Below are 23,128 nucleotides of genomic sequence, written 5' to 3'. Positions count from 1 at the left end.
GGTGGGAGCTGTGCCCTCTACTAGGCCTCCATGGATCCCTGCCTGGGAGCGGTAGGAGCACCTCCCACTGCCCTCTGCGTGGCCTCCACTGACACCACTGGGGGTAGTGGCCTCGCCACCTCTGGGCAGTGGGGAGAGTCCTCACTCCCTACTGGGCCTTCTCTGGCATCATTTTGGCACAGGAGTCGGGTGTCTCATCACAGGCTGGTGAGAGAGGATGTCTAGGCTCTCCACTTTGTCTAGACTATTGTGTGAGGGGGTGAAGACCACAGCTTTTTTCCCACAGTTTTTGGGCTGGAGCAGAGAAGTTATTGACTGAAGATTTTCTGTTTTGCTACACTTCCCCATTCCTAGACCAATGGTTAGAGACAGTCAGCTTTTGTGCTTTTTTTTTTTTTTGGTCTATGCCTATTGGTATCTCCAACTGCTGACTTCTTCAGCGCCTAGTCCAGGATATATAAGGCAAGAAGAAAACCCAGGGAACTCACCACTGCATTATATCTAGGGTCCCAAACTGTTTAGCTGGTTTTCCCTCGTGTCTCCACCTTTCAGAGTCTTCTTAGGTTTGCTGTATATACAATGCTGGGGTATTAACTGTACCCAGTGGGAGGAATAGAGAGAAGCATGTCTATTCTATCTTCCTGAAAGCGGAAGCCCATGGTTTACTTTTAACAGAGACTCAAATAGTACAAGTTTTCCCTTGAGCTATAAAGCATGCAGTTTTAGCAACTACAAAGAAATAACAGAAGACTACAATTAAGGAAATCTTTAATCTTGAAATTAACTAAATAAAATCATAGTGTCTGTACATTCTAATGTATAACAGGGAAAACTGAACAATGACTGTGTGTTAAAGGCCCAGAATTATGGAGTCAGAGAGCTTAATTAATATTTTAAACCAAGAGTGTAAATCGAACTGTCTTATGAAGTAACGCCAACCATCAAAGTGAAATTAAGGAGCCAGAGTGCTCACAATCTATATTTTACTGTGTAGAACCCATTTTCCTCTCTCTCTCCTTCTTTCTTTCTTTCCTTCCTCCCTTTCTTCCTCCTTCTGTCCCTTCCTTCCTTCCGTTCTTTCACTTTGTTTTAATTTTAAAGCTTTGATTTTTTTTGGCCCCCGCTTTTTTTTGACCCCTATATTGCAGCTTCTTGCCTTTATTTCTGAGCTAGCCATTAGACTCAACTGATTGAAACTATCGTTTAGTGAAATCTATGGATTATTCTGAACTAATCATGAGAAAACTTTAAGTAAGGAAAATTCTACAGACTTCCTTTGTGGTTGCTTGAAATAGCACTCCATAGCATTTTGCTTTCTGACTTTTCTACATACTCTGCTTAGACCAGTATTTTCCAAACCACATTTACTTCCCATCTTCAGGAATTGGGCCAAATTTTCATTTAGCTCATTCTAATTTTCACTTAATTTTTCTCAAATCAATTCTTTTTTAAGAAACTTGTTTCAAAAGAAAATTGTAAAAAAGAAAGAAAAGAAAGAAGATAGTACTAGTAAAGTATCTCAAAAAAAAAAAAAAGTAGAAAGATACCACAATCTCCCATAGTAAACAAGTTCATATCTTATAAATTTTGGAGTGAGAAAGTTCTCTATGGTGTCCAATCTGCCTCCCTGTCTCTGACTGCACTTTCTGTTAATTTCTGTAGATTTTATGAAAATAAATCTCACCAACGCAATAAGTACTTGTCCCATGGAAGAAAACCAAAACTTAATCTTATTCTTATCTCTCCTTTAAAACTTCTGTCTCCTCAAATCTTGTCTCCTTTAAAACTTATTCCTCTGCCACTTGGGGGCTCCCAGGCTTAGTCAGGTTAAGAATCCGCCTGCATTCCAAAGACTTGGGTTCAATCCCTGGGTCAGGAAGATCCCCTGGAGTAGGAAATGGCAATGCACTTCGGTACTCTTGCCTGGAGAATCCCATGGACAGAAGAGCCTGGTGGGTCCGTGGGGTCACAAAGCGTCAGACACGACTAAAATGACTGAGCACACATACACACACTGCCACTTGATGACAACTCAGGCCCCAATAATTTTCTACTCATTCTGGAATAACAAGCCATCCTAAAATGACTAAGAGACCTGTGGTTCCCACTCACTCCAAATAAGTAAAGAGAAGGTATCCAGGCCATGTTGAAAATCAATTCTTGGATTTTGACTTGAAGACCGGACTGGTTCTCCCATTTCTGCTTCTTGAGGTCTGTGGTTTGAGGCTGGCAGCCCCAAAGGAATGGAGCGGAGGTGGCTTCTGCTCACCTCCTTTCTTACTCCTGGGTCACTCACACCAACCCCAACCAGCTGACAGAGGGGCAGGGTCGTCCAGGAAAGCAGGGGAACAGTTCTGTGGTCTCTGGCTTTGTGCACTCTGACAAGACCAGATGCCTGCCGCTCACCCTTTCCAAGGTTCCCATCCCTGAGATCCGCCGCCTTGCAACCCCCACTGGCAGCCTTTCCCCATGGGCCTGCAGCTGGAATCCCCACTCCCCCGGGGGTTCCTCTTGTGTAAGATTTGACAAGGCTACAGTGCACCCCTCCTGTCAGATGTAGCCCACAGCTAATCCCTGCGAAGCGCTCAGGTATCCTTACCCTGAGAAATCAGATGCACAGCCCATTCCCAGCTCAGCATCACACTCCCGAAGCTGCCATCAGAACCGTTCACCAGCTTTCTCCTTCCCTCTAGATCTCCCCAGGCACCAGACCCAAGCCCACTCTGTCCTCTGACCCTTTCCCTGGCAGCTTCTCCTAAAATCCAGGGAGGAGATGCACCCCTGCGTTAGAGTGAGTGGGGATCACAGCTCTCTTGAATGGAGAGTTTCTTACAACATTTCCCGTTCTCCTACACTCGCTAACCCACTTTGGGCCTTTGGCTGAGGGAATCCAAAACTGTAAAGCCAATTCTTAATTTTTTTTTTCCTTTAGATAACCTGTAAGTGATGATCTGGTATCTCACTTGGGGATTTCTATATTTTTCTCATTCAAAACTTTAATGTTAACAGCCAGCGCAGGAAAGCAGCAACTTTGTGCCATCAACTTACTTATGAATATTTCAGGACTTGTTATTAAAGGTTATAAATCTTCCTCAGGCCTCTTCTTTTAGGAGCTAAATGAGCCCAATTCTTAGAGAGTCATTTCTCCAAGGTCCTTTAATAATTTTGATTTTTCTCCTCTAATTTCTCTAGTTTTATTACATTTCAAATAATTTGTGCATCAGAGAAATGAACATGCAAGATGTGGTGCATGACTTTGATGGTTTTATTTTTATTTCACTTCCAATTTTTCGTAGGTGAAAGTTTCATATATTTTAAAACCCAGAAGATACAGAAGAGTGTACAGTGACAGTTTCCTTACCAGCCTTGTTCCAAGCTACCCAGCACCATCCCCCACTCCCAGGAATGAGTATAATTAGTTCCCTGAGAATCCTTCCAGCAATACTCTGTATATACAAGCAATCGTGTATTTATAATCTGTCTCCCACTCACCCTCACACTTTCCCTTTGCTTTTTCCCCTTATAAGAATATCTTCAAGATCCTCTAGATCAGAAAAGAATTTCCTCATTCTCTTCTGTAGCTACATTATAGTCCTTTGGCCGGATGTCCCAGAGTTTAACTAGTTCCCTACTCTTTTTCATTAATTTTTTTAAAAAAAGTTTAGTTATTTTTAATTGAAGGATAATTGCTTTGCAGTATTGTGTTGGTATCTACCAAACATCAGCATGAATCAGCCATAGGTTTACCCATGACTAGTTCCTTACTCTTGAACATTCCAAACTCTGTCACAAATAATGCTATGTGAATAATCTAAATACATCATTTAGCTCATATTTGAATATACCTACAGGATAAATTCCTAGAAATAAAATTGCTGGTCAAAGCATGCATGCAGTTATAGTTCTAAAGATGCTGCCAAATTGTTTTGCATCAGAATGGTACCAGATATACCCTTCCCAGCAATACAGGAGAGTGCCCATCTATACAGACTCGCCTCCATGCCATGCTGCCAAACTTTTTAATCGTTGACCATCCAACTGCTGACATATTGAATCTCAGTTGAGTGAGGCTGAGCAAATAACATCCCTACACTTCAGTCACTTGTATTTTCTTATTTTGTGAATTGTCTTGCACATGATATTTGAATGCTTACCTGGACAGGTCTGGAAATGGTGGAAGGATTACTTCATTGGCCACACAGGTGAATAGTAGGAGATGCTGTCACAGAAAAAGGTACAGGGCTTAATTAAGACAGTGAAGCTTCAGGAGCCCATGTAGCAAAAAGCATGGACTATTTGCCACACACAATGCAGTGTGGACAGTGGTAACTTCAGCCTGGTGCAGAAACAGTTCTAGGTCATGTCTTCCATGCAAATTCCTAGGTGGGTAATGATTTCAAAGAGAAAATTATTAGCAGATAATACACTCCAGGTAAATCTAGCAAACAGGAAGTTATGAAACAAGCAAAAAAATATCTTGAAAATATTTGATCCTCCCAATGTAAGAATTTATAATCTATTAGCACTAAAGAAATTTGATCTTGCAGTTACTGAATCTAGGGAGGGAAATATATGTAGATAAACGATGATAGACAGATAACAGATGAATATACACATGTTGACTTAAAATGTACAAGATAGAAGCTGCTTCCCTCATGGATCAATGGTTAAGAATCCGCCTTGTAATGCAGTGGACACTGATTGGATTCCTGATCAGCAGTGAAGATCCCACATGCTGCAAGGCAACTAAACCCATGTGCCACAACTACTGAAGCCCAAACGCCCTAGAGCCCATGCTCTGCAACAAGAAAAGCCACCACAGTGAGAGGCCTGCCCGCCACAACAAGAGAGTAGCCCATGCTTGCTGCAACTAGAGAAAGCCCACGCACAGCAATGAAGACCCAGCACAGTCATAAATAAATAATTTTTTTAAAAGAGAAGCCTAGTTTAAAAAAAAAAAAAACACAAAGAAGAAGCTGTGAGTTGTGTTTATTCAGCATCTTACTGAGGACTGGCCTGGGAGACAGCATCTCAGAGAGCTCTGAGAAGTTGCCCCCTGTGATTTTGGTGAAGGGAGTACATGCGTGCAACCAAGCACAAAACTCAGCCAAAGGTTGCTCGTCATCACCAGGAAGACATATTTTAGTTAATAGTTTTAGTGCTTTTCTTTCTAAGTATAGGAAAATGCAAAACATTGGAAAACTATTAAAGTTTTCTCTTGAAAATATCTAACTATCTGAAGGCCTGTTCTGTCAGTTTTCCCAGAACACAGAGTGCCTCATTCCTGATCTCTGCCCTGAACTCCTTTCAGAGGGTGTTGAAGGTCAGTGACTGCAGTGGCAAACAACTCAACCCTTGTAGAGCTGGATGGTGAGTAACATTCTTTAGTTGGCACAGATATATACAGTATATACTGTATTTGGTGTATAATAGCACATACACTGGGTTTCCCTGGTATCTCAGACAGTAAAGAATCTGCCTGCAATGCAGGAGACCTGGGTTTAATCCCTGGGTCCAGAAGATCTCCAGAGAAGTGAATGGCTATCGCCTCCAGTATTCTTGCCTGGAGAATTCCATGGACAGAAGAGCCTGGCAGGCTAAAATCTATGGGGTCGCAAAGAGTCAGACACAACTGAATGGCTAACACTTTCACTTTTTTTCAGCATATACATTGGACTGCAAAGAAATTGAAACAGTCAATCCTAAAGGAAATCAACCCTGAATACTCCTTGGAAGGACTGATGCTAAAGCTGATGCTCCTGGCCACCTGATGCGAAGAGTGGACTCATTAGAAAAGAGCCTGATGCTGGGAAAGATTGAAGGTGAGAGGAAAAGGGAGCAGCATAGGATGAGATGATTAGATAGCATCACCAACTCAATGGACATGAGTTTGAGCAAACTCTGGGAGATGGTAGAAGACAGAGGAGCCTGGCATGCTACAGTTCCTGGGGTTGCAAAGAGTCAGAGGCAACTTAGCAACTGAAGGACAACAATAAAAAAAATACACATTATGTAAAAGTATTCAAGTATTTTAAACCTTTAAAACAGTAAAGGTAATGTGTTGTAAGAGTTAGCTCAAACATTGACCGTTTGATGGTAGAACTGTTATCAGCTGTTTAAGAATGATATACAACACCTACAAAAGCAAAAGCAAGCAAAAAATATTTCTGCCAAGTACTGTGTGTATGTGTTTGTGTGGTGTGGGGGTGCTCTCTCACTATAAGAGGCATTTGCTTTCAAATGTAAAAGATTCATTGTGATTTTTAAAAATTTTTCATGTTATACTGGAGTATAGTTGCTTTGTGTTAGTTGCTCAGTTGTGTCCAACTCTTCATGACAACATGGACTATAGCCCACCAGGCTCCTCTGTCCATGGAATTCGCCAGGCAAGAATACTAGAGTGGGTAGTATTCCCTTCTCCAGGGAATCTTCCTGACCCAGGGAACAAATTCGAGTTTCCTGTATTGCAGGCAGATTCTTTACCATCTGAGCCATCAGTAGTTGATTTAAAATGTTGTGTTAGCTTCAGGTGTACAGCAAAGTGACTCAGTTGTACATGATATATGCTGCTGCTGCTAAGTCGCTTCAGTCGTGTCCGACTCTGTGCAACCCCATAGACGGCAGCCCACCAGGCTCCGCCATCCCTGGGATTCTCCAGGCAAGAATAATGGAGTGGGTTGCCATTTCCTTCTCCAATGCATGAAAGGGAAAAGTGAAAGTGAAGTCGCTCAGTCATGTCCGACTCTTAGCAACCCCACGGACTGTAGCCTACCAGGCTCCTCCATCCATGGGATTTTCCAGGCAAGAGTACTGGAGTGGGGTGCCATTGCCTTCTCCGACATGATATATACATATACATATATTCTTTTTCAGATTCTTTTCCCATATAGGTTATTACAGAATGTTGAGTTCCACTGTGACTCTGAGCAAATTTGTTTAAACTTTTAAAAATATGTGTCTAAAAGGTAGACAATTCTTTAGCTACTCACACTGTATGTGACGCTTGTAAGGCTTTAAAATCAGACAAGCAGAAAGATTTCTTTGCAAGTCATTCTAGCTCCTTTCACCAATCTCTGGGCAAGGCAACCCTGGAATAACCCGAAGTCCCTGCAGTTGAGGATATCTGCTCACCTGTCTCAGGTGGGCACTGATAACCTGGAAAGCTGTGACTGATCGCAGATGTGACACCTTTGAGGCTGGAAGGCCCCTGGGCCAATGGAAGCTGTAGGGGGCTTCGATAAACTCTCTGCTATATGGCATGAGACGACGAGAGGGCATCACCTGAGAATGTCTCGGCTTTGGGTCCAGAAGGGAGAGGGGGCCTGGGAGCCATGTGCATCCAGTTAAGGATGGGAATAAGCACGAAACAATATTAACTTTAGAATGAGATGAAAGCCCATGTGTGCTAGCTTTCACACAGAAGGGGAGACCCGACGAGCCTCCCAACCCCCTTCAGCACTGCTTTTAGATGGAAATGATTTTGTCGAACACTGACACAAAAGGAAGATACAGATGTAGTGAAGAGCCTTAGCGAAGAACAATTATATGCAAGTAGGTTACATGAAAATATAGTCTCAAGTGTATGATATCTTGTGAATATTAATTAAGAAAATTATTCTCAGAGCAGCTAGTGTTTAAAACAAGATCTAATCTCTACTGAGTGGGCCTGCCGTCCTCTTTCTCTGTGTTTAACTTCAAAGGGCTTTGGAGTTGGGGCAAATGAGATTATTATTACTTCAATCTAGAGAGGAAACCTATTCTAACCAACATGAGAGTAAATTCTAGAATTACACATAGCAGTTACTACAAAGAAGAAAAAATAGTCCACACTTAAAATGCCTACATGCCAAAATGTCTCTTAACCTTTTTCATCTGATCTACTTCATCCTCCTGTAAAAATTGCACATTTCAGGTACAGAGCTGGAGAAGGAAGGGTGTGGGCCAGCTGAAGACACCCTCTTATTCACCCATTCTTTTCTTTGACTCAGGGCCATTAGAAATAATAATATTACCATTAATATTAATAATATTATTACTACTATTAGCTAAGACTTAAATGCATCTGTAGATCAGGTACTCTTTTCCTTATATTAACTCATTTAATGTTTTTAAAAGCCCTGTGAGGTTTTAAAAGTTAACAGACCTAGAAAGGTAAATATATTAGTTTACCGTAAGAAAATACCACAGACTGGGTGGCTGAAACAACAGAAATGCATTTTCACACCATTCTGGAGGCTGGAAGATCAAGTTGAAGGATGAGATCACGGCATGAACAAGGCTGGTGTCTCCTGAATCCACTCTCCTAGCCTCACAGGTGGCCACCTCCCCCCTTCGTCCTTATTTGTCTGTCCTCTGCACACACAAATCCCTGGCCCCTTGTGTGTCAAATTCCTTCCTCTTGTAAGGACAGCCAAAGATGGAGAAGCTCTATACAGTCAGCAAAAACAAGACCGGGAGCTGACTGTGGTTCAGATCATGAACTCCTTATTGCCAAATTCAGACTTAAATTGAAGAAAGTAGGGAAAACCACTAGACCAGGTATGACCTAAATAAAATCCCTTACGATTATACAGTGGAAATGACAAATAGATTTAAGGGACTCGATCTGATAGACAGAGTGCTTGATGAACTATGGACGGAGGTTCAAGACATTATACAGGAGTCAGGGATCAAGACCACCTCAAGAAAAAGAAATGCAAAAATGCAAAATGGCTGTCTGAGGAGGCCTTACAAATAGCTGTGAAAAGAAGAGAAGTAAAAAGCAAAGGAGAAAAGGAAAGATATACCCATTTGAATGCAGAGTTCCAAAGAATAGCAAGGAGAGATAAGAAACCCTTCCTCAGTGATCAGTGCAAAGAAATAGAGGAGAACAATAGAATGGGAAAGACTAGATATCTCTTCAAGAAAATTAGAGATACCAAGGGAACATTTCATGCAAAGATGGGTTCAATAAAGGACAGAAATGGTAGGGACCTAACAGAAGCAGAAGATATTAAGAAGAGGTGGCAAGAATACACAGAAGAACTGTACAAAAAAGATCTTCAGAACCCAGATAACCATGATGGTGTGATCACTCACCTAAGCCAGACATCCTGGAATGTGAAGTCAAGTGGGCCTTAGAAAGCATCACTATGAAAGAAGCTAGTGTAGGTGATGGAACTCCAGTTGAGCTATTTCAAATCCTAAAAGACAATGCTGTGAAGGTGCTGCACTCAATATGTCAGCAAATTTGGAAAACTCAGCAGTGGCCACAGGACTGGAAAAGGTCAGTTTTCGTTCCAATCCCAAAGAAAGGCAATGCCAAAGAATGCTCAAACTACCGCACAATTGCACTCATCTCACACGCTAGCAAAGCAATGCTAAAAATTCTCCAAGCCAGGCTTCAACAGTACGTGAACCGTGAACTTCCAGATGTAAGAAGGTTCCAGAAAAACATCTATTTCTGCTTTATTGACTATGCCAAAGACTTTGATTGTGTTGATCACCACAAACTGTGGAAAATTCTGAAAGAGATGGGAATACCAGATCACCTGACCTGCCTCTTGAGAAACCTGTATGCAGGTCAGGAAGCAACAGTTAGAACTGGACATGGAACAACAGACTGGTTCCAAATAGGAAAGGGAGTCCATCAAGGCTGTATATTGTCACCCTGCTTATTTAACTTATATGCAGAGCACATCATGTGAAACCCTGGGCTGGATGAAGCACAAGCTGGAATCAAGATTTCCGGGAGAAACATCAAAAACAATATTGATATGCAAATGACACCACCATTATGGCAGAAAGTGAAGAAGAACTAAAGAGCCTCTTGATGAAAGTGAGAGAGGAGAGTGAAAAAATTGGCTTAAAGCTCAACATTCAGAAAACTAAGATCATGGGATCCAGTCCCATTACTTTGTGGCAAATAGATAGGGAAACAGTGGAAACAGTGACTGACTTTATTTTTGGGGCTCCAAAACCACAACAGATGGTGACTGCAGCCATGAAATTAAAAGACGCTTACTCCTTGGAAGGAAAGTTATGACCAATCTAGACAGCATATTAAAAAGCAGAGACATTACTTTGCCAACAAAGGTCCATCTAGTCAAGGCTATGGTTTTTCCAGTAGTCTCGTACGATGTGAGAGTTGGACTATAAAGAAAGCTGAGTGCCGAAGAATTGATGCTTTTGAACTGTGGTGTTGGAGAAGACTCTTGAGAGTCCCTTTGACTGCAAGGAGATCCAACCAGTCCATCCTAAAGGAAATCAGTCCTGAATATTCATTGGAAAGACTGATGCTGAAGGTGAAACTCCAATACTTTGGCCACCTGATGTGAAGAACTGCCTCATTTGAAAAGACCCTCATGCTGGGAAGGATTGGAGGCAGGAGGAGAAGGGGATGACAGAGGATGAGATGATTGGATGGCATCACTGACTCAATGTACATGAATCTGAGTAAACTCTGGGAGTTGGTGATGGACAGGGAGGCCTGGCATACTGCAGTCCATGGGGTCGCAAAGAGTCGGACACAACTGAGTGACAGAACTGAACTGACTGAACTGATAAGAACACAAGTCAGACTGGATTAGGGCCCACCCTACCAGCCTCACTTTAACTTAATCACCTCTTTCTCATCCCTGTCTCCAAATACAGTCATGTTCCTAGGTTCTGAGGATTAGAGCTCCAAAACACAGATTTTCATTGGGGGCAGGGGATCACCATTCAAACCATAACAATGAAGTTGTCACTCCAGGCTCTCATAGCAGGTCAGATGTGGAGCTGGGATTTCAACCCTAGGACTAGAGTCAGATCCTCAACTTCTGTGCAACACTGCCCTATACGTACCAGCCTTTGAGAGGAAAGGGAATATACATCTATTTCAATCAGGACAATGGTCTCATGACCTGTAACAGCTCTGTGTGGGAGGATAAAAGGTAAGACAATGAAAGAAACATCTTTTCAGACAGGACCAGTAAAATGTATCATACAGATTATTAAGGCTTTGGGGCTTCCATGGTAGCTCAGCTGGTAAAGAATCTGCCTGCAATACAGGAGACCTGGGTTCGATCCCTGGGTTGGGAAGATCCCCTGGAGAAGGGAAAGGCTACCTACTCCGGTATTCTAGCCTGGAGAATTCCATGGGGTCGCAAAGAATTAGACACAACTGAGCGATTTTTCACTTCCATATGAATTTAGTAGATTTTTTTTTTAAGTTTGAGGGACGTTAACCAATTACCTAACATTAGAATTTTAGCTTTAGCTGTTGGTGAAAGCAGTGCTGCTGCCAGGCTGCACTCCTGCACAACTGGAAACAGATGCTGGGTATGGATGGGTACTGGAGAGCCCAGATGCTGAATGGATACAGTTGCCATGGACAAGAAATGCAGAAGGTGAAGAGAGACGGAACAGCTGCAGATGTGGCTGGACATGGATAAAGGCAAACATATCTATGTGGGCTCCCCATCGGTCACTGAGGCAGCCAAGGTGCCCCAGGGAGAGTTGGAGTTAAGTGGAAGTGTGTTCCGACATTTCTGGATCAACCTGAGACCCAGAAAATTCAGACTGCCCCAGGCAGCGCCAGCCTCATTACCTGCTATTTGCTTTGCACTCAGATCAGCAAGCCCACTCCTGGTTTTCCAAATGTGCTGTGAATGCTCCACACTTACCTATGCCTCTCTGTTCCCTCTGCTGTGAACGCCCTTAATCACCACCACCTTCCCCATCTCTCCAGTAGCTAAAACCTCTTCTGACGACCTCCTGCCTTGGAAACTAAGATGGGTCCCTTTCTTTACTGTCTCATTGATCTTTATCATTTCATCCCATTCCAGCAATTTCTATGCATTCATCTGTTTCTGTGTCTCCTTTACTTAACAAAATACTTGAAAATATGAACCATGTCTTTTGCATTTTTGTATCTGCTGCTCCTAATACAGTGCCAGGCACATCATAGGTACCCAGCAGATAACTACAGAATAAATGTCCATCTCAGAGAAACCTAAAGTCCCAGAGATATGTTTTACTTGGTCGGTATGCCACTTGAAAATAATAATAAATATGTTGCTAATGTTTACAACTTCAGAGATTTCACAGACAAAAAGGATTATCTGCTTTAAAAATCCAAAGGGCTGGCCACACCAGGCTTGAATTCCCACACACAATGAGTTAAAATTGAGGAGTGGCCATCCCTTTTGGGGAAGGTGTTACTCTGTTGTTTACCCCAATCTCTACCCTATTCTTAAGTGTTCCTGCCTCACACCTGCCCTCTTCATGTGTGTGGGAAACCCATCTCACCCCATTAGGCATTCTGTACCCCCGATCCCATCAGACCAATCCATCAGATCCTCCTCTGCTTTCGACCGCCCATCCCAGCACATATGGACTACAGTGGTTTTCCATCATTCGGCTCTGGCCATACCCACGTCTCGCTCCCTCAGTGTATCCTTAAAGGGCAGAAGAGGCGGGAGGAGGATGCTTCTTTCAGTTCATGGAAAGGGAGCTAAAGGGAAGATCTGTCTTCTTCTGGCATATCAGATGTTGGCACCGATGAGAGGCAGGATACTGGCCGGGATGGGCAAACAAGCCAGCTGGGAATGGCAGCCCCTGTGTCCCAGCCAGCAAACACCTTTTCAAAGCCTACTTTGCATAAGACAGTTCCGCTGACCACATCGGAGTCACAGGGGAACAGTTACCCCTGGAACTTCCTTTCTGCAACAGTAGCACCCTGTGTAAGGGAACCAAAGATGGAACATGATCGTCTCATATATATGCTGCCATGAGGTTTCAGACCACCACACTGGCATGAGCTTTCAACGTTGAAAAAATAAATGAAAACTCTCTGGAAATAATAGGAGCACTGTGTCCTGGAACCCGAAGAATAATAATCCCAGGCCATCAGTCATCCAAGCTGAAAACAGTTTCTTCCTCTCTCTTTGCTGGGCCTAGGATGACATGACACAGACTCTTAGCCCAGGAGTGATTTGCATCCCTGCTGGGGACACAGAAGAGGCTGCGTCCACCATGGCTGAAAACGCCAGGAAGACGGGGGTCTTTTCCTTTTCAAAGAGTTAGAGTTGCTTTCTATGTATTAGTGTGAAGTGCAGTTTGGGATTGTGCTTCATGGGCCCCAAATATCTGGACTCACAAGGGACTTTTGTGTCCAGATCTGGAGGATTTGCAAGAATATGAACCATGTACGGAGAATTCACATATTCAGAAGGCCAGTAAGCCTTTCCCATGCATGGCCTCCCAACAGTCTGAAGCAGTAGGCACTATCCTTACACCCATTTTACAGATGGTAATGCTGCAGCTAAGCAGGCTAATCAATGCCACCAAGCCCATGAGTACAAGGTTACAGTACAAGGTTACAGTTTGAACCTAGGTCTGTCTATCTGACACCACAGCCCTACTCCTAGCTCTCACTCTCTGTTACTTCCTCATTCATTCTCTTATGCCACAAATATTGAACACCTCCAAGAGTTAGACACTGTTCTAGGTGCTTAGGATACAACAGTGAATAAATCAGATAAGAATGCGTGCGTGCTAAGTCGCTTCAGTCATGTCTGATTAATTGCGACCCAATGGACTGTAGCCCGCCAGGCTCCTCTGTCCATGGGATTCTCCAGCCAAGATTACTGGAGTGGGATGCCCTCCTCGCCATGCCCTCCTCCAAGGGATCTTCCGGACCCAGGGATTGAACCTGCATCTCTTACATCTCCTGCATCGGCAGGAGGGTTCTTTACCATAAGAGACACCTGGGAAGCCCCTGGATAAGAATATTTGCTCTCAAAGAAGTTATGTTCAACCCAGCATAAACTGCAGTGCTGTGTGGAGACTACATCCCACGGTTGTGAAGACCATTACCTGGTGGATCTCACTTCCAAAGCACTCAGGAAAAAATATGTAAATTTGGGGAAAGGCATGATCTTAGTTGCGGTAGGTGTGTTTTTTAAGTAAGTTCAAGGGGCTAAAAAAAAAAGTTCCTGCTCAACTTGAAAATGAGACTGGGGTGTGTTCTATCAGTTTTTCCTGAAGGGGAAAAAAAAAATCCCCTAATTTTAATTCCCTTCTGAACTCAGCCACATGTTGAGATAAGGAAGGTGGGGTTATAAATCAATTCAGCTCCCTTGGGAGAAAAATTATAGTAATAAGCTTTTAAAAAACGATGATAATAATAAGCTATATGATTTCAAAGTGACTCACCACCACTCCCCCCTTCTTTTTTTTTTGACAACTGAAATTGATTTTGAAAGGAAAGGCTGTGGAGATTTTCGTTGAATACAATCCAGACGTTCTAAATCTAAACCCTCTCACCAAAGAGACTGCAGATCTGGAGAGCCTGGGCTCTGTTGATAATGCCCTACTCTCTGCCCGACATACTATACCCACCACCACATGTCACTCAACATGCCTGAGAGCTCGTAGATGAAGGAAATAAAGATGGAATGATATTAAGACTGAAATCAATACAGCTTTCTTTTACATTTCCCAATAGTCTCAATAACTTCAAAGGAGCAGATATGAATATAATTAATGAGCAGAACAAACACCAAGTGCAAAATAAATCTGGACCTTGTTTTACGAGCAGTGTTGGAATGATGGATTTAGAACTGTAGACATGCTTGTTGGCAAATCTGACTACTCACTCATTTCCAAATGGTATAGCCTTTTAGAGCAACTGCAGTTGCATCAGCCTGGGTGCCCCTTAGGAAAAATACTTGCTGGAAGCACTTGGTACCCGACTAAACAGAGCGCTTGTATTTTGATGCATTCAGCCGCTGTTAAAATTTATGTTTGAATCAGTATTAGGAGGAATCCTCTGACCAGCTCTCCATTTGGCTGCTTCTGCAAGCTAATCCCGTTTTAAAATATGTATATTCTTAGGAATCTGACCAAACTGAATAACAACAATGCTCAGAGGAAATACACACTTGTATATCGAAAAGAAATAAGAGCTCTCACTAGAGAACGGGTGCAAAAGCTATGAAAACAAAAACATGGCCTTGGCCGTGGTACTCTGCTTCTAATTGTGTGCCTTCTGGGAAATCCCTCAACAGTTCTGTCCTCCGTCTCCTCATCAATAGTAGTAATACAAGTATATGTACTGGGTGTTCACTATGTATTAGACTAACCCTGTTCTAAAAGGTTCATGCACCCTTTTAGACTAGTCCTATGAGGTACAGTCATTCTGTTATAGCCCCGTTTTTATAAATGAGGAAACTGAGGCTCAGACAGCTGCAGTGACTAGCCTGTACTTTTAAGAATGTGAAAACTAGCAAAGTGAATGTCCTGGCTCCACAGCTTCCATTCTCAACCACTATTTTCTTAGGGCTGGCAGTCTGGAGGTACAGATAGGAGTTCATTTATACAATCCTCACGAGTTTAAGTCCATTTACTCATTCTTTCAGTTGCCTGGTCTCTAAAATGATATTAATACTTGCCCACCTTACATCTTGAACTTCGCACATGAAAGTCAGAAGACAAGGAAGAAATGAATGACACATTGTGACTGTCTCTTTATATTTGGTGGAAAGAGAAGCAGCTGGTGGACAAAAAAGGTCCTTCTAATTTCTTCTCACATTTTACCGACGGCATCATGAGTTACAAAGACCTGGGCTCTCTAGTCCTTTGCTTCACAGCCCTCTTAGCCCACTGTGGCTAATTTTATCCTTAGTCAGGTGTCCTGTAACAGGCCTACACAGCAAAAACATAAGCATTCTGGTAATTCTTCATGAATATAAACTGTGTGGACTCCAACCAAAGCATTCAGACCTTGGCTGCTGCTGCTGCTGCTAAGTCGCTTCAGTCATGTCCGACTCTGTACGACCGCATAGACAGCAGCCCACCAGGCTCCCCTGTCCCTGGGATTCTCCAGGCAAGAACACTGGAGTGGGTTGCCATCTCCTTCTCCAATGCATGAAAGTGAAAAGTGAAAGTGAAGTCACTCAGTCGTGTCCGACTCCTAGCGACACCATGGACTGCAGCCTACTAGGCTCCTCCGTCCATGGGATTTTCCAGGCAAGAGTACTGGAGTGGGGTGCCATTGTCTTCTCTGTTACGCCTTGGAGTGACAGTTTAAAAGCTAGATTATTAACAATGACTTCCTGCTTAGGGTCAAATCCACTAATTTGTGCTCCAGAGTATTGGTCTAACATTTGGGCCCAGGGACAATCCTATTTCTAATACATCTGTCCTCCAAGGACTATAGACACATGAATTTAGCAGATAATGTCCCAGGGATCAAAGAAGTCTCATTACAGTCCCTACACACAAAGAGAAATAACGGTTTGTTCTACTGATTGTCATGAAATACACCCAAATGTCTTGATATTCCATCTTTTAAGTCAGTTGTAAAAAGAGAAATTGTTTACACCTTTAACAGCATGATGAAGATGTATAAATCTTGATCCAACTGGCTGTTGGAAGTGAGAATGGCTCCAGGGAGGATGGCTCTGTGGGAAGGGGGTGTGGTGGGGGGGTTGAGGGTTGGAGGGGGTGTTCAGGGATGGGGAGGTGGGTGAGGTTAGAAGGATGGGGGGTGCAATCACCTTGTTCCTGGCCCAGTACAGAAACAGCATCTGGGGTGCTTCCCTCTGCTCCAGCAGCAGCGCTTGGTTAGGGAGGGCAGCAAAATTAAAAACACCGGGCAGAGACGAGCGGGGACGCGGGTAGGGGGGTAGGAAAGACAAAAACAGAAACCACCACTCACAGAAGCGAACCCTGAGTCTGTTTTATGTGGTAAGGAAATCTAAGATCTAATCAGTAGCCTTAATTGAAAGGCTCAGTGAGGGGGATCTCTAAGCTCCTCTTCCTGCCATTAATTTTAATTTTAGCCTTTCACAGGGTACGGACAGGAGTGAAGGTGATGCGTAGGGCCCAGCCATTTAGAACCGTGAGGGCCCCTGGAGAGACGGTGAGGCGCTTCCCCTTCTGAGATCTGCTGGGACACGACAGGCACTGGGCGGGGCTGTCGGGGTCCACAGAGGCTCTGTCCCCTCAAATCCGCAGAGGAAACCGTTCCTCCTCCTCTGTGCCCAAGCGCTGCCACACCGCCCGTGGAGGGAGCCGCGCCGTGGTTCTCCCTCGCCACCTTTCCTAAAGGCCACGCTCGTTGCGGAGCTCTGGGGAGAGGAGAGGCAGACGCGCGGAAGGGCAGAGAAGACGAGGAGGTAGGGAGAAAACGAACCACTAGAGCGGCAGCAGGGAGTGCTGCTGAAGAGCTTTCAAGGACTTTTAAAGGAATGCCATCCACTCTTTCCTCGCTGTTTCTGCAGTGTCATTGACTGCTCCTACCAAGTGCTCAATTAAAATCGGTCTCCCAGGTCCCTCAGTAGTAAAGAATCCGCCTGCCAATGCTGGAGACTCAGGAGACTCGGGTTCGATGCCTGGGCCGGGAAGCTCCCCTGGGGAAGGAAATGGCAACCCGCTCCAGATTTCTTGCCTGGAAAATCCCATGGACAGAGGAGTCTGGCGGGCCACAGGCCATGGGGTCGCAAAGAGGCACACAGGACTGAGCATGCGTGCAGACGGTGCATTGACGCACCACTTTGGTGCACCTACTCACCGGGTATACAGTATGAACTTTCTTCTGCGGGCAGAAGACGTTAATAGTGTCTCCTTTGTGCTTTCACCAGTTTAAAGCCAGAGCAAAACATAATTATAGCAGAGGCTGTTAATGGATTAGGTGGTAGGTTTTGCCACCTTACTCTGTGCCCCTCTTTCCCTCCATTGGGCTCTGTGCTAGCTCTCATCATCTTCTAATTATCTGTTCCTTTTTTCGCTTCACAGCTTTAGAAGTTACAAGGGTATTAGCTGAATCCAAATTAAATTTCTTTTTTTTTCCTTTTAAAGGAAATTTAAAAAAAGAGTAGGTTCTTTTTAGGAGTGGTGCTTCACTCCAGACAATCAAACAGGAAAGATATGTAAAAGGGTCTCTGAAAAATCTGTGAAGCCAAATAAACCCCAGATAACTGTAGCCCTGCATTGGGTGCAGTGAGTATATTTCAGTCTCTTTTCCACCTCAGGATTTCCACCTGAAAAAAAAAATGAAATAATCACACTTACTAATCTTAGAGTGGCAACTGGTGGATTTAACAGCGCCCTGAAAACGAGACTCCTCTGTTTAATGAAGCAGCTCATTCAGAGGTTCATTCGGCTAATAAAACCCCCATTTTTCACTTGTGTTTGAAGCTAGTCCATTATTCTTTTGCGTGTGGTTTGAACCAGTTTTCCGTGAGCTGTGGTTGCTCCTGAGGATGGATATGAATGGCACTTATTAGGAAGGGAAGAGCTCATGAATTCAGATCATCCTTAATGCTGAAATGAGCTGTAATGAAGGCCTGAGATCAAAGTGCTTGAGAAGCAACGGCAGATGAATGGGCCCCAGAGCCTGGGTCGCTGCAGAAAAGGATTAGGAAACTTCACTTAAGTAGCCAGAAAGGTTTCCACAGGCTAGCCTGCTCTGCATTTAATTGTTTATGGGATTCGTGGTCGAAAGATATACAAATGGCCTCCCTCAGAGAAAACAGCGTTATCAGATATTTTCCACAAGGGAGAGGAAGGGCTTTAAATTAGTAGCAAGAAGAACAGAAGTGAGGCCATTCTTAACTCTCGGGGAGGGGGCCAGGGTGAGGGAGAGGGGCTGAAGGAAGAGACAGGTCCAGAAAGAGGGGAAGAAGGGAAAGGAGGAGGAAGAAGGAGCAACCGCCTAGCCTTCAGGATAAGCATAGACATCCAGGGAGAAGCACATCCCTCTTCTCCTAAATACTGAACATGAAGCAAAACAGAGCTCCTGCACTGCAGTGCGGGTGCCTCCCTGCCACGCATCGAAGCGGCGAGATGCAGGGCGAATGGAAAGCAGATGCAGTGGTGGAGTACTCCAACTTTTCACTCTCCTCCTTGAAAAGATGTCAAGGATTATTTGTGTTACCTCCCTGGAAAACGCCGAGACGTCCTCTTAAGGGATGAATGAAAGATGAGTACAAAGAGTTAATTTGAAACCAATCAAGCCCTGTGTTCGTCGACTGCTTCAGAAATCCTTCTGTTTTAATGATGAATTTATTTTCAAAGCAGTGCCGATCCTTTTGAGGGGAATTCCACCTCTCACAGCTGCGCAATGTGCCCTGCAGTGTTGAGCTTTCTTGCCCACCTGCTCTTTGTAAAACAGCGTGGACTTCCCAGAGCTGAGAGTGTGCCAAGCTGGCTCAGCCCGCCTAAGAGCCATCCTCAGCCTGCAGCCACCGAGGTGTCAGTGAATACACCACAAACCCCTGCAAAACAGGCAGGGCAACTTGGTGGAGCCACACAACCACATGGCAAAGCCACAGACTCCCTCTCACCCAGCAAAGGACCCTCTTGAATTTTCTATGGTTGATCTGTTAACCTAACTTGGCTTCCCCTTGCTGCCCTGTTCAAAAGCAATTGCCTTGAAAATATTATTCGCAAAAATTTTTAAAAACATCACACCTGAAAAACCCTACACAAAATTCCCATTTCGTTGTCCAAGCACAACTCTTGAAGAGACTGGAGGATTTTATCTGCTTTAACTGGGATGGAACTGACATGTTTGTGTTGAAATAGCACCTGGCCATGACTTTAAAAAGCTCCACTTAATAGCTTTGGGTTCCCTGTTTTTCTTCTTTATTCAAATACATCTAATTGTAAGGTTCTGAAATTTAAATGTGGTGGCTGTGCATCTGGTTATCAACAAAGAACTTCTGGATTAATGCAGAAGCACATTTAATAGGCAGAATGCTATCCCTTTGTGCCTTTGAGGGCATCCATAGTTCTCTTAACGAGGAGGATTATGAGATCGAACCCTTAGCAGTGAAATAGGCCCTGTTCCCCTCTGTAAAAAGATTCGTCCTCCTGGACCATTGAGTCATCTGAGGTCTGCTATTATTTATCCACTCCCAGTGTTGTAGCAAACAGTAAGAGGGAAACATTGTGCCAAAGTACCTATTTTATAATTATGATTCATTGGAAAAATGCAGAGTTTGTTCTAAACTAACTTTCATGAAATGTACATGTCATAACCGTTAGTCTTTTTTTCAACTCCAATACCTAGTTTTTCACATCTTTACAGTTCTCTCAAATTTGATTGAGAATCTCAAAATAAGGTGATGAACAGTCCATGTGTGTGTCATGGTAGTTATAGCAATAGTAACAGTGATAGTAATAGTAATAGACTAAAGGCAGGGGATTGAATTTTAAGGAACTTAATTGAGTAAGATTTGACATTATCATCCTAAAGCATCAAACTTCATATGTTTGCTTTCTAGCAGTCTTGGCTAAGACTGTGAATAAGGCAAAGATCACTGTTTCTGCTATAGCATCATATAATTTAGAAATCTATAAAATGCAGCTCAGGAGTGTTACTCAGATAGCAATTTAAGGATTTTCAGGAATACAGCATACTTCAGTGAAATATGTTCCTATTGAATAGATAGAACTTGCATACCCTCAGGTATTTATGAGCAACAGAACTTTCCGGGTGCCTCTGCATTCTTATCAATTCCAGCCTCAACGTCCTAGTGACCCACTAATGACCACAGAGTCACACATGCAGGCTGCCAGGTGACCCTGCGGACACAACTTGTTGCACAGAAAATGACCAGACAACTGGAAAAATGGAAGATGGCAGTGCCTTCTCCCCTTTGCTGTATACCAGCTTGCTTAAGACTGGTTTAACACACAATGCAATAACCTCAATCGATAGTTTAGATTGATGTATCTAAATATTTAAAGGTATTATTCCCACTAGGAAAGCTTATTGTTCCAACTGAAAGCATCTCAAAGTTGTGCTATGAACGTTTTAAAAATCTGCTTATGGGTGTTTGGCTAGACTGGATTGTTCACAGTGATACTAGCACAGTGGCAGCTTAAAACAGAGTTGAGCTGCTATTCAGCACCCATTTCTCCTCCATGGGGTAGCAGTTGTGAAGTTTGTATGGGACTGTCTACCTTTCCTCCAGCAACAGGGGTGGGCCCTAAATAGCCTAGGCCAATCAGTGTAATCCCAATTTCCTATCCACAGTGATTGGTCTAGAGAAGGCACATGACCCAAGATGGTCCAATAAGAGTGAAGCCCAGACCTTTGTTTGCTGATTTGGAAAGAAATTCTGTCTCAGTCTAGGGTGGTGTGCAGGTAAGTACACAGGCTAAAGTAAACAGCCTTTTTTTTCTACTTGGAGAAAAACCAGTCGAAGAATAAAGGCAGTAGCCAGAGGAGAGACAGGGCTGAGAGAAGTTTATAAAACAGAGCCCTGATCAGACCATTCTGAAGTTTGAAATAACCCTGAACTTTTTCAGTTATGTAATCCAACAAATTATGTTCATTGCTTAAGCCACCTTGAACTTCAGTGATTTGCAATTGAAAGCTTCCAAATGAACACAAAGTGATTCAATAAATATTTGTTGAATGACTGAATAGTTATGCATATTGTAATTTAGTCCATATGAAAATGTAACGTTACTGGTGATCATATTTCTGTTATTAAACTTTCAATCATCAGCAAGCTCTAGGAATGACTTGGAAATTGTAAAATTGTATTTTCCATCAACGGTAATAGACCATTGCCTAGAGTTAATGGACAGAAAAAGATGCTATCTATTCCTGAAAGGTTACTGTATGCTTCCATAGATATAAAACACGTTACATGTACTCACTACACAAAGATGAAGTGAGGCATAGAGTTTTAAATTATTAAGGTAAAATCTTTTAAACAAATCCCTTAATGGTTCACCATAAGGAAGACAGAGACATCTCAAAAACAGTCACGGATTTGTCCTAGGTCACCCATCCTCTCGCTTGGTCTTCTGATGACAAATGGCCACAGCCACAAGGCAGCTGGCCAGGGTACAGACCAGCTCAAAGCCCTCTCAAGACTGTAACAATGCAGAGGCAAGTGGTCCTCCCGCTGGCCCTGGAGTGTGACCTCTAAGAGGGCAGGAACTTGACTTATTCTCCACAGTGTCCCCACACCTAGTATGAGACACATGGGATATGTGTGTGTGTGATCAGTTCGTGACACACAGTAGGCTGTCAATCATTATTTGCTGAGTGAATGAATGACAATTTATGACGTGGGTCTCATTTGCTCTTGTCTTATTCTGTTTCATATAAGAAGGAGGAGGAAGTGAAAGACATAATTGAGTTAATTTGGGTTTTCCCCTAAGCTGCTCTTTGATCACTTTGACACTTAATTGAGTTCCTGCATCCATCTAAATTCTCTTCAAGATAACCTCACATACCCTCAAGGCATTTTTTCTCAACAGAAAATACAGAACTTGACTATCAGGAGAGAAACCAGTGAGTCTTTGACTTAAAGAAGAGGGTATAAGGGACCTTTTTTGGGGGGCTGATTATGAGATCTTAGGAAAGTCATTTTACCTCTCTGGGTTTCAATTTTTTCATCCCTAAAAGAGGCGAGTTGAACTGTATGAGTTGCTTTTTCAGCTGTGCTTTATAGAGCCCAAGGTGTTTTGTAGAGCAAGAGGTTGTCGTTGTTTAGTCATTAAATCGTGTCCAACTCTTTTGCAACCCCACCAGGCTCCTCTGTCCATAGGATTTCATAGGCAAGCATACTGGAATGGGTTGCCATTTTCTTCTCCAGGGGATCTTCCTGACCCAGGGATCGAACCCACATCTCCTACAGTGACAGGCAGGTTCTTTACCACTGAGCCATCTGGGAAGTTGAGAGTAAGAAGAGAGAGGGATAAGGCCAGGGCTCAGAGCCCTCCACTCCCACGTAAGCAGAAGAGGGTCCGGAGGCTGACTGGCTGGCTTCCAGTCACAGTCCTACTATTTCCTAGCCGCATGATCTCAGACAAGTTATCTTTCATGCATCTCGGTTTCCCTACCTTTAAACAGAGATGACAATAATATTTCTTTACAGGATGTTATGAGGATTTAATAAATTAATATCTAAAATGATATTAATACATGAAAAATGTTGTATAAATTTCAGATATTACTATCTGTTTTATATATTGGAGTTCCGATAATGTTTAGGCTTAAATGGTTTAAAGTTCTTCTGCTGCCAACAAAACAAAAATATTTAATTAAAAGAAAATGTTTAGGGTTTTTAATTAGGATGTAATAGGGGATAGTAATTGCAAAGGGTCTGTTAGACAGATATTAACCTCTGCAGCC

General features: G+C 43.2%; 1 protein-coding gene across 3 annotated transcripts in view; it reads right to left on the bottom strand.

Moving 5' to 3' along the window:
• LOC145531651 (uncharacterized) overlaps window positions 1-23,128 on the bottom strand; it is a 213,527-nt gene that overhangs the window by 2,512 nt on the left and 187,887 nt on the right. For 2 of the 3 annotated variants that reach the window (XR_014072768.1, XR_014072791.1), the window contains one exon: window positions 4,155-4,219. The gene's annotated coding sequence lies outside the window, so the exon portion shown is untranslated. Of the gene's footprint in view, window positions 1-4,154; window positions 4,380-23,128 lie in introns of all 3 variants that reach the window. The other variant, XR_014072818.1, reaches the window with a different exon arrangement.

The sequence above is a fragment of the Giraffa tippelskirchi genome, chromosome 1 (genome assembly GCF_054371585.1).
Source record: "Giraffa tippelskirchi isolate mGirTip1 chromosome 1, T2T-mGirTip1v1.2.pri, whole genome shotgun sequence".
NCBI classification, from domain to species: domain Eukaryota; kingdom Metazoa; phylum Chordata; class Mammalia; order Artiodactyla; family Giraffidae; genus Giraffa; species Giraffa tippelskirchi.
This window is presented reverse-complemented; position numbering and strand designations above follow the sequence as displayed.